The sequence below is a fragment of the Perna viridis genome, chromosome 3 (genome assembly GCF_037379345.1).
Source record: "Perna viridis isolate PV_CMFRI_1.1 ecotype Kerala chromosome 3, ASM3737934v1, whole genome shotgun sequence".
In the NCBI taxonomy this organism is placed as follows: domain Eukaryota; kingdom Metazoa; phylum Mollusca; class Bivalvia; order Mytilida; family Mytilidae; genus Perna; species Perna viridis.
Genome location: NC_142447.1, coordinates 33121004 through 33136834, shown reverse-complemented (window position 1 = coordinate 33136834; position 15831 = coordinate 33121004). Strand labels below are relative to the sequence as shown.

General features: G+C 33.5%; 1 protein-coding gene across 10 annotated transcripts in view; it reads left to right on the top strand.

The window, feature by feature from the left end:
* The first annotated feature begins 6112 nt into the window (after positions 1-6112).
* Positions 6113-15831, top strand: part of LOC148621928 (uncharacterized) — a 74371-nt gene continuing 64652 nt past the window's right edge. For all 10 annotated transcript variants that reach the window (XM_088576793.1, XM_088576786.1, XM_088576794.1 and 7 more), the window contains exon 1: positions 6113-6211. The gene's annotated coding sequence lies outside the window, so the exon portion shown is untranslated. The remainder of the gene's footprint in view (positions 6212-15831) is intronic.

The following is a 15831-nucleotide window of genomic DNA, read 5'->3' as shown; positions in this document are numbered from 1 at the left end:
TAGGTGGGGATATTTTGTTCGCTGATATTTTTACCTGGTTTCTGTTGGGATATAATTTGACTTTAATTCCGCATATCCAAAAATGTCAACAAAAACTCAAGGGTAGGCATCATCAAGTACAAATACAGTTGACTTTCAATACAAATCCTTCACTAAAATCCTTTTTTTTTCATGTAACTATACGTTAATTTGACTTCTTTTGATATGCTTACAGCACTCGAATTCATGTTAGAGTGACAATTTCGTTCGCGTTGGCGATACCGTTTATCAAGTTATTGGAATTCTCAATAGGGACCAATAGTGCACCACTGATTCCAGACCTCTTTCTGTATTGTACGAATCATAATTTATGGCTAGAATAAATAAAGACCCTTCCAAACAACATTTGGAATTTTTAATAAAAAACCTTTACACATTTGGGCGCCATACTTTGGCTCTTAACAACGACGACTTCAATATTTATACATAAGATTTATATCCTGCAGAGCTTTCTAAGAATAAACCAAATGTTAATCAAAGACTGGAATTTTCAAAGTCGATTATAGTCAAGAATTCACTGTCACTGATTTTGGCTAACTTTCAACATCCGAAATGGTACAAATGCGATATGTTCTAAAATCAGGTGACTTCCGCTAAAATTTTGGTTCCCTTGCGAATTATTGCGTACTCTTTCGTAACCGTTATGATCCGAATGTTTTCAATCATCCGGAGCAAGATTAAACATCTGGCTATAGCTATATATAGATATCGGTGTCCTGATGGTATAAAGTCCGGACGAGTTGGATTATCTATTAATGATATATATGACCCTTATTTGACGCCTGTGTTTGAATCGGAAACTGCGTATATTACATAAATTCAATGCTAACCCATCACTTAATCTTTTGATGTAAACTTCCCGTTCCAATACAATCCAAAAAAAGTATTGTATTGTGATATTGTATGGTAATATTCTTCACTTAGCATGGTATAAGCTTAATAGTTACCCAAAGCAGTTGATTACATCGTTGAAAAATGTAATTCGTAAAGGATATAGTTATAATATTGTCAAATCCTAAAAGATAGCATTTTTCGGCATTAACATTGATTCGCTCATAGGGTCTTTACATAGAAACTTTTCGGCATGACATGAATTGTATCCTTATTGTATGACTTAGGAGGTAAATGGTTCTCATCCCTGTACGATAAAAATTTGGATTGACACTACATACGATGAGGACGTAAGTTTTTGTAGGTTTAAACTGTTCAGGAGCTAGCATGTTAGTTAACTGCTACGGTAGTTCTTTGTTTGAGCATTTGAGATCCTTTATTTATGTTTAAACAAGGGACTTAAACTTTTTTGAACTGATTTTAGGCACGTTTAATTGTGTATTATTTTTTTCCATAGTGGCAGATTTAAAACGGGGGTTGTGATCACGACAAAGTACTTTAACTTCGCCGCATTTTTGCCCAAGTCAAGAATTAATTTCTGGCCTCTTTATGTCTTGTTTCGTTTTCACTTCTAGTTTACTTATATGTTGCTGGAGTATATTGGGGCAATTATTTCGTGTACCTATATTTATGGATCTGTGTATAATGTTTTTTTTGTGGCCAGCTGCAGCCTGCTATGTGGTGTGAGGGTTTCCTCGTCGTTCATTGAAGACCCATGGGTGGCCTTGAGCTGGCATTTTTCATCCCGATGGGGTTGTTGTCTGCTTGACATATTCAAAATATCGATTCTCGTTTAAATAGATTTATTTTAGAATCCCTATATTTGCCCTATGATTTAAAAGTATCCTATAATCTTATATTATTTTAGGCAACAAGTGGCTTTACATCCTCTGGCCTACTCTACAAGTGGCTTGACATCCTCTGGCATACTCTACAAGTGGCTTGACATCTTCTGGCCTACTCTACAACTGGCTTTACATCCTCTGGCCTACGCTACAAGTGGCTTTACATCCTCTGGCATACTCTACAAGTGGCTTGACATCCTCTGGCCTACTCTACAAGTGGCTTTACATCCTCTGGCCTACTCTACAAGTGGCGTGAATCAGATGTGGACTCTCTGGAAATAAAAAAAGCATACAAGCGAGCCATTCTTCCAGTAGCAAAACAATTTATAATAGTACGCAAACTTTTGATTTTTGAAAATTAATTTAAATAATTAATATTTGCTTTTGGACTATTTCAAAATTGTTTCATCATAGCACTCGGATTTTCTAGATATTGCCAATATACTTTAATGCTCTTTTTACTGTAACAGTCTCTTTAAAATTTCAATGATGGTAAATGTGTTGTCCATTTAGTGAATAGCCCCATGTGGGTCCGGGTGTCAAAAGAATAGATCCACAGCAGCACTGAGCATGTCGTAAAAGGCGTCTAAAATGCTCAGAACCCTGGTCGGGGCCAGGGCGCTCAACCCACAGAGCAACTGGGTTGTATGCCTCAGGGGATTGAATGGGGTAATCCTGGCATGCTACATGTTGGGATCGTCAGGCCACAATACGATCGAAAACCAGACCGCAAACCATTGTGGTGCAAAGTGTTTGGAAAATGCCAGGTTCCTCGCACGTGAAAGAACCCTGCTTTGGTATTCATTAGGAGTAGGAAACTTTGCTCTCTGTCGCAGGAGGCTGAATTGCCCGACCCTACCCTTTCTCCCTACTTAAAGTGGCCTTCGTCGACCTTATAATCCTTGTTTCCCATCCCATTTTTTTCATTTCATCATCATTTCATGTTCATTTTATCGTCCATTTCATGTTCATCGCCTGGATATAGCTGAACTATTGCTGTTCGGGCGTTAAACACCAACAATCAATCAACCATGTTTAGTGAATATGACGAGAATAGGTATAGTGAATATGTCAAAGAGACGAAAACCCCAACCCGCCGGAATGAATAAGACATATATATGCTGATCGATCTAAGTCGGTATAGGCGAACTCATCCCAGACTTTAAAAACATCACTGTTGTCAGTTAATATCTTTATAAATATGTATTTATATAATTTTCTATCATTTTGTACCAAAATCATACAAAAAAAAGAGATACATACAAAATATAACATGCGTGTTACGCTGATGAATGGGAGTTTTTTCGGTTTCATTTGAATCTGAACTGGAATGTTTTTATAAATATATTGAAGTATTATAAAGATTGTCTTGGTGTACATCATAAGACATCACACCCGGTGAATTAGGCAGAAGATCTATATCTGTAGGTGTTACATATTCTTAGTATTTTCAAATATCATACTAGATTTGTACAACCTGATACAAATAGTTTATTCTACCAAATCTTGTTCACAAATATGGATTACATAGGCTAAAAACCACTAATTCCACTTTCCATAGGCTTCTATGCTAATTTCACAATATTCAATGGCTTCTCTGGACTTTACCTTAACTTTAACCTGCAGAGGACTATATATCAGCATGATTCTACATATGTCAGCTCACAATCCTCAGAATGGCATGTGGGGTTAGCAGACTTGCAGTGCAGTACTGGTCACCGGAAGTGAAGGGTCTATAAATAGCATGGGAAATCCCAGTGTTTTCACAAGATAGGGGTATACTTAAAAATCATTATGGAGATTAGGCTTCACATCACAAGAAGCAAAATGCACCTATAAAATGTACAGAAATGTTTTTCCTTTCAGAAACCGTTTAATTTTTTTTAAATAAGGTGAGAACTTTTTTCACAGCACTATGAGGAACAGGGGTAATTTCTGCGTAGGACTATTTTTGCCTACGTTCCAAATGCTCATTGGTTGAATTGGTGGTCTGTAACCTACATAACAAAAATATCAACAAATATCATATGGTTATCATCCTCTGAAGATAAATTTGTTATCAAATTATTATTGCGATATCATTCTGATTGTTTTAAGACCAGAAAATACATAGCACTTGTTTATGATACTAGCAATGCTATTATACTACTCATCACAATATTATATATATATATATTATTACTATGTTTTTGTTTTTGCATCATTGTATCAGAGACTTTTAATTAAAGGTCTATGATTGTGAAAGTATTATTCTAAGTTAACACACACACACACACACACAATTTATAATAGTGCAATTCGGAAATATATAAAGTTCCGTGTCTTTAGCTATAATGGATTAACATAAAGTATTCGTATTCATTTAAGTACAGCTCTGCCTAAAATTCAAGCAGAGGCTTATAATTAGTGATTCATGCATTTCTTAATCCCACATATTTATTATCGGAAATCCTTCTTTATGCTCCATAGGAACTGTATTAGACAATTTATGTGCAAATAAAAGTAGTCCACTTGAGGTATTAAAACTTAATGTTAAAATTTGGTAATGTTCTATCACAGAAAGGACGGGAAAATTTCCCGCCAGAATTTTTACACTATAACCAGTCAAAAAATATTCCAAGATATAAAGCAAACCCTAAATATTTTTTGATTGAAAATCCTTCAGTAGGCCTCATAGAAACTATATTCAAAAATAAAAATGCAAATAAAAGTTGACCATTGGAGATTTTAATGTAAGACATAATACTGTCAGGGTGAAATCTTATCCCGTGGAAATTATTTCACATTATTTTTTTTCGGATGATATTATTTCAATTTTATGAAAAAAAAAATTCCACACCTATTACATTATTTCCACTCCATGAATAATGATACTTACCATAGTTTATTATGAAAAAGCTAGGGGTATTCCTAATTATACATAGGATATTATTTCATACTGCAGTTTTAAATATCCAGAAAATAGTTCACATAGAGTGAACAAAATTCGTATTCTTGATAAAATGTATAATATTTATCAATTAAATAATATCCTAAATGAAAAACTATGTGTAAAACATCCCATGAAATACCACCCAGGATACTTATTAACATCTGAAAAGATTCTGGATGAAAATAAATATCTAAAAGCATCCTGGATAACATGTTATATAAAAAACTATCCAAAATCGTTTACACCTATAACAATGTGAATTCTCGTTACCCAACAACAAACAAAGCCCCACTTTTCTTAGTACCTCTAAAGAAAACCCTTGCAGACACCTGTGTGTTTAATCATCATGTTTAAGGTTGAGTATGGAAACAATTTAATAGTCATGGAAAATATTTATCTATTATAAGATATCCCCGGGTTAAATTTGATATGATTTTTTTTCGGTGGAAAGACAACTTGAGATATTAATTATTGGAAGTCATCATTACAGAAGTTTTATGGTCGTCATCATGAACTCGTGGATCGTTATGATGTATCCATCTGCGCCATGAAAACTGATTTATTCAGCGTGTCATAGTTTTCTACACCGGACTTGACTTTTTATGAGCAACTTGGCGGGTGTTTTTAGAAAAGAAAAGGACGCTTACCCTACCGGTGCACCTGGTGTCAGTTTCACAAAAAGTCGTAAGTGTAAAATTGATCGTAAGTAATGACGTCATAAACTAAAATAGCATTGTGACGTCATGATTTACCATCAATTTCACACTTACGACTTTTTGTGAAATTGACACCTGGTCCATACTCCCAGTTTATAGTGGAGTCCGGGTTGCTCATTTACTTTTGTTACTTTGTATGTATGATTTTGGTTACTTCATGTTCTTTGTTGTGTATGTTTGTTTTCCATGTCTGGTCTTTGTCCCTGGATTACATTCTTCTGATTACCGCGATCACCTTGGTTCCCTTGATTTTTCATTAACACATAGATTTTGGTTATGTTCTATTACGGAAAAAGGACGGGAAAAGTTCCTGTCAGAATTTTACACTTTCACCAGTCAAAAAATATTTCAGCAGATCCAACATCGATAGAGTTGTTTTTTTTTAAAACCTAACAAATGTATTTATGGCAGTTTCATTGATTATCTTAAAAGTAAAGATATGATGAATCACCCCCTGCCTGGTTTTTAGGCAGAACGGTCCTAAAATGACGTGACATTTGGTTTATCACGTTTTTCAGATATGATACTAAACAAAAAAAAAAACAACAAAAAGAACAAAAAAAAAAAAAAACACTGATAAAAACAAGCATCCTGGGTTGGGGAATTTTATGATTTAGAACGACAGGCAGGAGCAAGGGGGTAAGTAATGTATTTAAATCGAACCAGTTCAATCAATAATAGTTCGTAACTTCCGGTTCTAATCCAGCCGAAAGGTGACAGCACAGTCAGATAAACCTCAACAATAAACACTAAATCATGACTAACGTAAATGCCTCTGTGAATTTCGGGTAAATATGTTCGGTAATTAAGTAGCGTATGCCACTATATTCGGATCCCATACACCTTCCAGTAGAAAATTTCTTAGGAAATTGGAATATTGAACATGCATAAATTTGATTTTCATCAACATGTTGATGATGTCATTCATTGTCTTTTGTGCAGCATCTGGTCCATTTGATGAAAACCAACTTTTAAAACTGAATTTACCATTAAAAATCAGACTATTTAAGTTGACATCAGACACATTAATTTGTATTATTGCAAGAATTGCACATTTTTATCATGTTCACACATCTTGTACATGTCATGTACCAGTACTACAATTTAGCGTCAAATCTCACACATTTCGTGTAAGACTGTATATTTTGATGCTGATTTGGCAGCATTTTCCTTATGTGGAATATCACATATTGCATCTTGAAAGCTTTTTACTAAGCAATAGACAACTTTCACATTTTCCATTTACATCAAACCTGATAGAAACTGGTTTACAGTTTTAAACAAGGGAAAGAACAGATATTGGATTTTAAGGCTATAAGAACAATTATAGTTATTTGGAAATATGTCTGAGACCTAAAAATATTTGAAGTGCTTCTATAATTCAATGTACATTGTACATGCATGTATCATTTTATAATTCTTTGTTGCGATTGGTTCAAGTAACTTTAGTCCCTTGGTTCCCATTACAACGTCTCAGTTCTTACGCCTGTTTACCCCAGTTGATCTCAAAGGAAGTGAATGCTAGAGGTTGTCTGGCAAGCTATTTTCTGACTGACCCCTAATTGCACCACTACATATTTCAGTATTGCTAAACATCAAATACTTGACACCACTACCCTTAAGGCCAAAAAAAAGAAAATATGTCTGTTTCGGGTTCCCCTACTGACCCTAATAATTTTTTTCTCCAAAATTAACAAAATTGGTAATTTCTGCCAATTTCAAGTATAATACAGATCATTGCCGGTAAAACCGAAAGTACGTTTAAAACCAGGTCACAATACCATTTGAATAGGAGACTGATTTATATCACGTAAATCCAAGCGTATTACTGACAATAAGCACAATGGAAGCCACGAGTATTGTGGCACTAAAATATAATAAATGCTGTCACCAAGAAAGCAAATCTCTCGTGTCAGCGCTTCCAAATAGACTTATTGTACTTACAGAGTTTTTTCAGCTTTATCATTAAGATGTTGACAGAAAAACATTAACAATAACTGTTGCCACTTATTTTACGGTACCAGACATACATTTGTACATCTATAACATATAGGTCAGACATTCTTCATACTCAAGGTGTAATAAAACAAATGAATGAAACATTTTGATATCACTTTATTCATATAAATATGCATTTTTCACTTTGTCTTTCAAAAAATACATCAATGAACAGAGAAATTTGTTCGAAATTCCTACAAAAAATAAGTGTATTGTAATAAAAGACATTATTAATAGGTGTGTATGTTAAAAATTAAACTTTCTACTTAAAACCATACACTTTCATGACTTAAACATGATGCTATTTTACAAATGTAGGCTCAACTTTAGTTGAGAAAAAATGAAATGAAAAAAAAAAAAAAACGAAAATGCCTACCTACCTACCCTATTTTTGGGAGGAATGTAACCCTAAAAAGACATTTTTTTTGGGCCTAATCCAGTCCACTGGAATTGTAGTGACCCATTATTTATAATGCTGGTAGTTTTTATGATACAGTATTTTCTTTCTTCAATATGTTCTGAGCTAGTTTTCAGTAAATGGGGGTTCTTTAAGTGGATATCTCATTTTGTCTATATGGTGTATGTTGATGTACATGTATTGTATGGAGAGAATTGGATGTATTATCGAATGAATTTTATAGTGTGTTTGTTTCAATTCATTTTTTATCTTACATTTAAGGGTATGATTAAGGCATTATAAAACTAGTTGAACCCTGTTGTAGACAGTGACTTTGTTTGCCCTAATTTACCTCTGAATTTCGGCTGTTTCCTTTACAGAAATATTCCCAATATGTGAAAAAAATGTCTTAAAATTGTCCCAAAAAGATGTATAATTTCCCAATCGAAGAAAGTTTTGGTAGCATAAGCATAAAGCATGTTTGAGATCCAGATCATATTCAGTGCAGTGTTTGTTAGAGACATGCTTTTCAGTCGTTGATCGTAACTACACAGACTTATCAAGTTATGATTTCTTAGAGTCTACAGGGTAGATGGTGGAGGAGAAGTGATTATTTCAAAGAATCACTACTGGTTGATTTGGGTAAAATAGTTGTTCTAGGGTCACTCACTTCGCCCTCAGTAGACACCAAATGTGAAGTGAAGTTGCCCTCTCATTTTCAGAAATTGCCCATGATCAGGATGGAACTCATTCCTTTAACAGTATATTGACCACAGTTATTTCTCTTCCAACAACAATTCAAACAAAAATGGCGCCCGTTCGAAAAAATGAATTGTAAAAATCTTCAAAATATATTGAATTTTTGGTTACAAGGTAGTATTTTAATCAGTTTTTGTTTCAAATGTTTAAGACAGGATATGGAATGAACATTCTTCAATCCATCTTACAATAATACATGTTTTATCATTCATATTTCGTTATGAAATGTGCAAATTTGTTGTGGGGTTTCTTGGGACTTGGGTTAAATTTATTTCAATTGTTAATTTGGTAGAAAACCCAAAGTGTTTCTTTTGATCTTCTTGTTTATAACTGAACAGTAAATTCTCCATTTCAACGGAACATTTCTTAAGCTTGAGATGAGTTCATGCTGACCGCCACTATATGTGTCGATGAAGTTTCAGTCTTGATTGGCCAGTAATAAATTTTAACATGATTATTGATACTCTTGATCAACTTATATCAAGAGACTGGATATTTTGAACAAGAAATCATTATGGATTAAATGGACAAGGGAAAAAAAGAGAACAAAATGAAAATTCCAACACAATGTCACTCCCGAAGTTTTCTATTCCAGTGCTGTTAAAGACAAAATCAATAGGACAATTCATTGCAAGCTGCTTTGCTTTACTCAATCATATATTAATTTTGCTGTAATTAATTTGGTAGGGGTAGAGGTATAGGATAGCAATTCAATTCTATGAAAATAGTCATTCAGTCAGTAGGTTGATTTCATTTTGTCCAAAATATTTACAGTGAAACTTGTCCAAACCGGCCACCACTGGGAGAAGAAAAAATGGCTGGTTTATAGGGGTGACTGGTTTTGTGAAAAATAGCAATGCATTCTAAGAGCTGCTCCCATTAATGTGTTCTATAACCTTCACCTTGTCAGTTTGTTGGTCGAGACATGTTCAATGCCAATTCAAAACCTTTGGCCTTTTATTACATTTTGAAGCTTGCATCATTTGTAAATGATTCGGTTTTTATAAATTACCTATCAACAAAGTCTAATAATTTTACCCCTATGTTGTTTTGGCTTGGAAACATGTCACATTAATTGACAGTTAAAAGATTGTAAAGATCATAGTATTAAATGACCCTCATTGCTTGACGTCTGTACACACCAATTAACAGCCAACCAGTGACAAAATATAATGTCAGGATTAAATTTGTTGTTTTAACTACTGTCCCCTTCAATTGTCATCTATTTCATCTATTATGAAATGCAAACCGGTCATTGAATGAATTATTAATTATGTAATATTATTTACAGTTTTGTTGACACATTTATTACAGGTGAACAAGAATCGGGTGGCTGGAATTGAGAGGTTGTTTTTATTTGAAATATGTAACTAAAACTGAAAAACCGGCCGATGTGCGGTTTTAGGGGGTGGCCAGTCTATTGAAGACAAAACACGCAGGTTTTAATGTATATTGGCGGGACTTTTGGTTTGAAGGGAAGACCGGTTTTGTGAGGGTCCGGTTTGGAGAAGTTTCATTGTACTTACTTACATATGTAGCTTAAGAAAATGTAATATTTATCTCAATAAAAGAAAATAAACATATAAAAATGCCTGCTTATATTATTTGCATGTAAGTAACATATAACATATACTTTAAAAAAAAAGCCTTAGCAAATGATGCATGTATGCGTTCACTTCTCCCTGATTACTCCCCACTTCTACCTAGTGTGTCTCTAAAAGAGAAGTCACTTCTCCCTTTTTTTCTCAAGTAGCTTAAGCCCATTGAAATATTTTTTCACAATTCAAAATATTATATGAAAAAAAATCTTGACATCAAAGGTCAACAAAATATTTTAATAAGTAAAGCATTATCAAAGCAATTAACAAGGAATGAAAGCAAGACAAAACAAGTAGTTAAAGACATCATCAATGAGATTGTTGAATAGGTAGTTTCTAACTAGTTTTTGTTAATATATGTGTCTCTGGAACTAAGCGCCCAGAAATTATGTGCTTTTACAATAAAAAGTCTGTGTGACAAGGGCTATAAAGTTTATCAACTGAGAAAAAGTTTTAGCTTCATGTAGTTGAGAGGTACATTTTGTATGTACATGTATCTAAGTACATGACTTATTTCAAGGATTGTGAATTAAGTATGAATGATTTTGACAGACAGTTTCCCCTTGGAGGTTGATAAATTAAATTTTGACTTGAAAATTTAGAAACTGGAATAGGTTAACTAGTAGTTTGTAGTTCATTTATGCAGTATGTTGGAAAGTTGTGTTCGTTCATCTAGTACATGTATTCCATGTAAACCGACATCAAATCTTAATATTACACAAACTGGCATATTACTATGATGCCACATGAATTTTGTTGTGATTTATTTTGTGTACTTTTCTATTAGCTCATCCTTATTTTTGCAATTTGACAATTATTTGAGGGATAAAAATTCAAACAAACGATATAAATTGATTCAGTACATGAGTACTTTGACTTATTTTTTTGTCAGATTTTTAAATTTGTTTTTGTTTTTTTTTCTGAAAATCCATTTCTGTCTTCTTCAATCAGATTTTGTCCAAACCAGTTGTTGTGTCTACAATGAATTGTAAATCCCTGTGCTTAAGTGTTTCAGAAACAAATATTGTGTGCACACTTGCCCCAGTTGTTCGGAGTTTGACCACTGCAGTATGAACATGCTGCACTCCGGGAAGCTCTTTATTTCTATTTGTTTACACTATCAACATCGCAGTTAGTCCCTATATTGTATTTCATAGTGGTAAATATGGATGTTTGATGGCTTTTCAATAGGCCCTCCCTTCTGTCTAGGCATACACCATCTAAAGACATACAGATAAAAAACCTCAGTAAATGCAGAATAAGCTCATGGTTTTCCTTTATATGTCTTATATACATGTACATCGATAAATACCATACTGTCTGAAAAGAATCGGCTTCGTCAATAATTGGGACCATGGGGTAGTTTTTTCAGGATTTTCTCTTAAGGAATGATAAAAACCTGTTCAATTCAGCACAATAAATGACAGATATGCTTGTTTTTTTTTAACATGTAGACTCATAACAAATACATAAAAAAAATAATACTACAATGTATGTCTTGGTGGATGCAAGAAGGAGCAGAATTAAGACAAAGGAGTAACTTAGGGAACCAAGATTCTTGGGGAAATCAAAAGAATGCAATCCAGGTTTAAGACTAGACAGGGAAAACAGACAGACACAACAATGAACATGAAATAACCAAGATAATATGTACAAAGAAACTAAACTGTATAAATTTTTATTTTGACCTATTCCTTAAATGCTGTTTTCAGCCAATTAGATTCTATTGCATGCAAAGCACTTACAAAATGCATGGAAAACAACCACGTCTGTTGTGCATTTAATATAGAAATACTTCTAGTGTACATTAAAGGGCATGATGAAAGGTGTGAAACCTCCACTAAGCCAACTCACCAAAGGCATGTAAAATTGCATTTTGCTGGTGGTTCATGTAAGTATTTTTTACTTGTCAAGTTGGCAAGTGCTTTTTTGCCTGAAGAGTATTGTAATGACCCTGTAAGTTTTACTATACAATAGCAAAAAATTTGCAATAGTAATTATCGTACATTGTATGTTGTTGTCCATCATCTGTAGACACTTCATGTCAATAACTGAGTATTAAGTGTATAGATCTTTATGAAATTATACCATAAGGCTCCATACCACAAAAAAGACTTGGATGATTTTTGGGGTTGTGAATTGAACCATTTAGGAATGAGAGTCAAAAAAAGGGCCAGAAATGCATTTTCAAGATGTCTGGACGTGAATTGATTTCTTTGAAATTGTACAACAAGGTGTCATACCACAAAAGGAAGGCCTGGGTTTGATTTTAGGGTTGTGACTTGAACCATTTAGGAATGAGAGTCAAAAAAAGGGCCAGAAATGCATTTTCAAGATGTCTGGACGTGAATTGATTTCTTTGAAATTGTACAACAAGGTGTCATACCACAAAAGGAAGGCCTGGGTTTGATTTTAGGGTTGTGACTTGAACCATTTAGGAATTAGGGGTCAAAAGCAAACAGGTTTACGAACAGTGACTTAATTACTTGTGTATGGATCTCATTGACATTGTCGGGCGTTAAACCCCAACAATCAATCAATCAATCTTTGAAATTGTACCAAAAAGTGTCATACCACTAAAAGGAAGGCTGGGATTGATTTCGGGGGTTCTGACTTGAATTGATATGGAATGAGGGGCTAAAAAGGGCCAGAAACTAGTATCTTCATGATGTACAGACAATAACTTGAGAGCAAGTGAATGGATCTCTTTGGCATTGTACAAAAGGAAGGCTTGTTGTGCATTTGAATTTACAACATACTTACAATTCTTTTTATGTCATACCTGAATTTGTTTTAATTTCATTTTACGCTTTGCATATGAAGGACTGAGCTATTTGTACTCAAATTACATTAAACCTTATTGATTATGTATGATTATGTTGTTATAATGCTGATGTCTCGACCAAAAGGAATATGTACAGACATGTAAAGTACTAGTATTTGGTTTAAAGTTAGGCTAGGATGAAATTTGAAATAAAAGGAAAGAACCAATTTTCATGGAATCTGAAGCAGAACAGGCTACACAGAACAAAAGGCAGGGGCAGATAGGGTATTTTGTAAGTTTTCTATTATTTATGGTTTTGAGAGAGAATTTTGGTGCTTCCTTCTAATTACCCTGGCCACTAGCTAACAGATGATGTTTAAAACTTTAAATCAGAAACATGAAGATTTCAAGGAGTGTTGTAATATACATTGATTTTCCTACTGCTTTGGGAATTGGGCCAAGTCACATGCAATTTTGAAAAAGAGAGTGTAAAATCATGACTTTTGAAAATATGAAATGTATATTAGGGAAAGGATTTTTTTTCATTGTATTGGAATATTTATTTAAAACCCTTGACAAGGACCATAATTTACAATTTCCATTGACATCGTATTGAGTTCAATGAGGTGACCTCTGGATAACTCCATCTATGCTTGAGGTTGTTTGGAGGAACTGTAAGAATTGCTGACATTTTTGATACAGTAGATTAGAGAGGAGGTTTTCTGCCTACAGTTTACAAATCTTTCTTGTTGAAATAATTACACCAACACAGTCACATGTGTTGGCTAAACTAAATGTACATGTAGTATTGTGCACTAATTCTTAATCAGTGTATATGTCAATCACCATTTTTCCTTCGTCCTGTTTGAACTAGGCACAGTTGAAGATGTACAACTACTTTTATAACTGGGGCTAATGGCAAGTATTTGAAAAGAAGAGAATGCTTTTTTTTTTAAACTAAATAATTATAGCCAACAGTACTTATTTTTTGTTACACTTTGAATTGTTTGACATTGCATGCGTGTTCATTCATATAAGTATGTGAAGAGTAAATTCACTGCTAATATATTCTGAATGATCAGAGATTTGTAACTAAACGATACAAATGAGTACAAAAAACCTCCTTTCAAGTCACAATTGAAATTTTCACTGCAGAATTTGGGGAATTTGGAACAAATTTTTCATAGTGAATAGGCAGAAATTCTGATCCAAAATCAGTTATTGGGATTAAAATTTTGCCAATGGGACTATGGCCCCTTTACCCTTCAATTCAATGGGACATTTTCAATTTCAATGGGTCATTCTAAAAAAAAACATGGGACAAAATTTGGAATAGCAGCTAAGGCCGAATAGACAATGAAGACCAAAGGTACATTAGTAATATAACAAACTTTAATTGACCCTGCAGATCAAATGTTTATTAAGAGTTAACAAGTTTAAAACATGTCCATTAATTGTCACATCAAATCAGTTTTTTTTTCTGTAGTTCAAGTTTTTATATTAATGTATTGTCCAGTCCTTTATCATGGTCCACAGATCCCCTGTCAATTAGACCCTAACTTGGCTATTAAAGTAGTTTATTTTTTTGTTTGGCTGCAATCAGATTTTTGATTTGATTTTGAGTGCTCCAGGACAAGATAATATGTCTCCACCATTATCAATATTTTCAATAGGGGGTTCATTATCATGTCCAGCTACCTAATTAATTTCTAGCTACAGCAATTGCATTTTGATTCTGGTAATTGCCATCATTAATACTTTTAGGCTTTGAAAAGATAATTTCTTCTGTTTTGGGTCGAGCTTAAAAATGTCTTTGGTGGCATTTTCAAATGGAACCGCCAGTTCACGATTTCTGATACATGTATTATCAAATTATTTTTATTCTTTAAAACTATGTTTATTCTTTGAAACGCGTAAGCGATCAAAGAATATGTAATCTAAAAAATCGATAAAGGACTGTTTCATTCCCCAGTCTTCAAAGCCCCTTGAAAACATGGCGATCAAGGTCTCAGTCTTGTATTCTTTGCCCCATAGGCTTCTATAGTAAACCTTAAATTTTCATGATTTTTTAAAAAATAGACAAGAAGCAATCTAACTCTTGACCATGTTTTTCAATTAAGGAAATGTCAAAAATAATTTTTAGGTCCATTTTAGAAAAACAAGGCACAAACTTTGGTACACCAAGACAGGTCAAACTAAAAATAGACTTTTCTACTTTCACTTTTATTTTGAGTTCATAAAATAGACCCCTTTTCTGAAGCATTATTTTTCATGAAAATACTGTTTTTCTCAAGAAAAATTTTTTTGTGTCATAGATTGATATTTACCCTGTACTTGTGATGAAAAATGATAGTCATTTGCCAAGAAACAAGAACAGGAAAAAGCAAAAAAGAAGCACACTATATTTTTAGCTGCCATGTTTTGATGTACACCCGCTCAGGAATATGTAATACAAGACTGATACCTCTCGGTCTCAGTATTGTATTAATATTCCCATAGACTTCTATAGTGAAGTGCATATGTTTAGGATTTTAAAAAAATATGTAAATTGATTCAATAAAACTTTCTAAGCTTTCTAAGGACATGTCAAAAAATAATTTCCTGCAAAAAAAGTAGGGTTAGTCCACGAAAATTGGACAGAAAAGTAGTCTTGAACTATAAATAGCCATTTTCTCTACTTTTACTTTCGTTTTACACTCATCAAACCAACTTTTTCAGTGGAACATTTTTATGTGAAAATGTTAAATTTTCTTAACAAAAAGTGTGTCATGTTTGCTCTATTTTATAGTCATTGTTCATATCTATGGACAAAACATTGGTTTGAAGAAAGGCAAAAAGAAAACGCACTATATTTTAATAGCCTCCATGTTTTTACATGTGCAATGCAATACC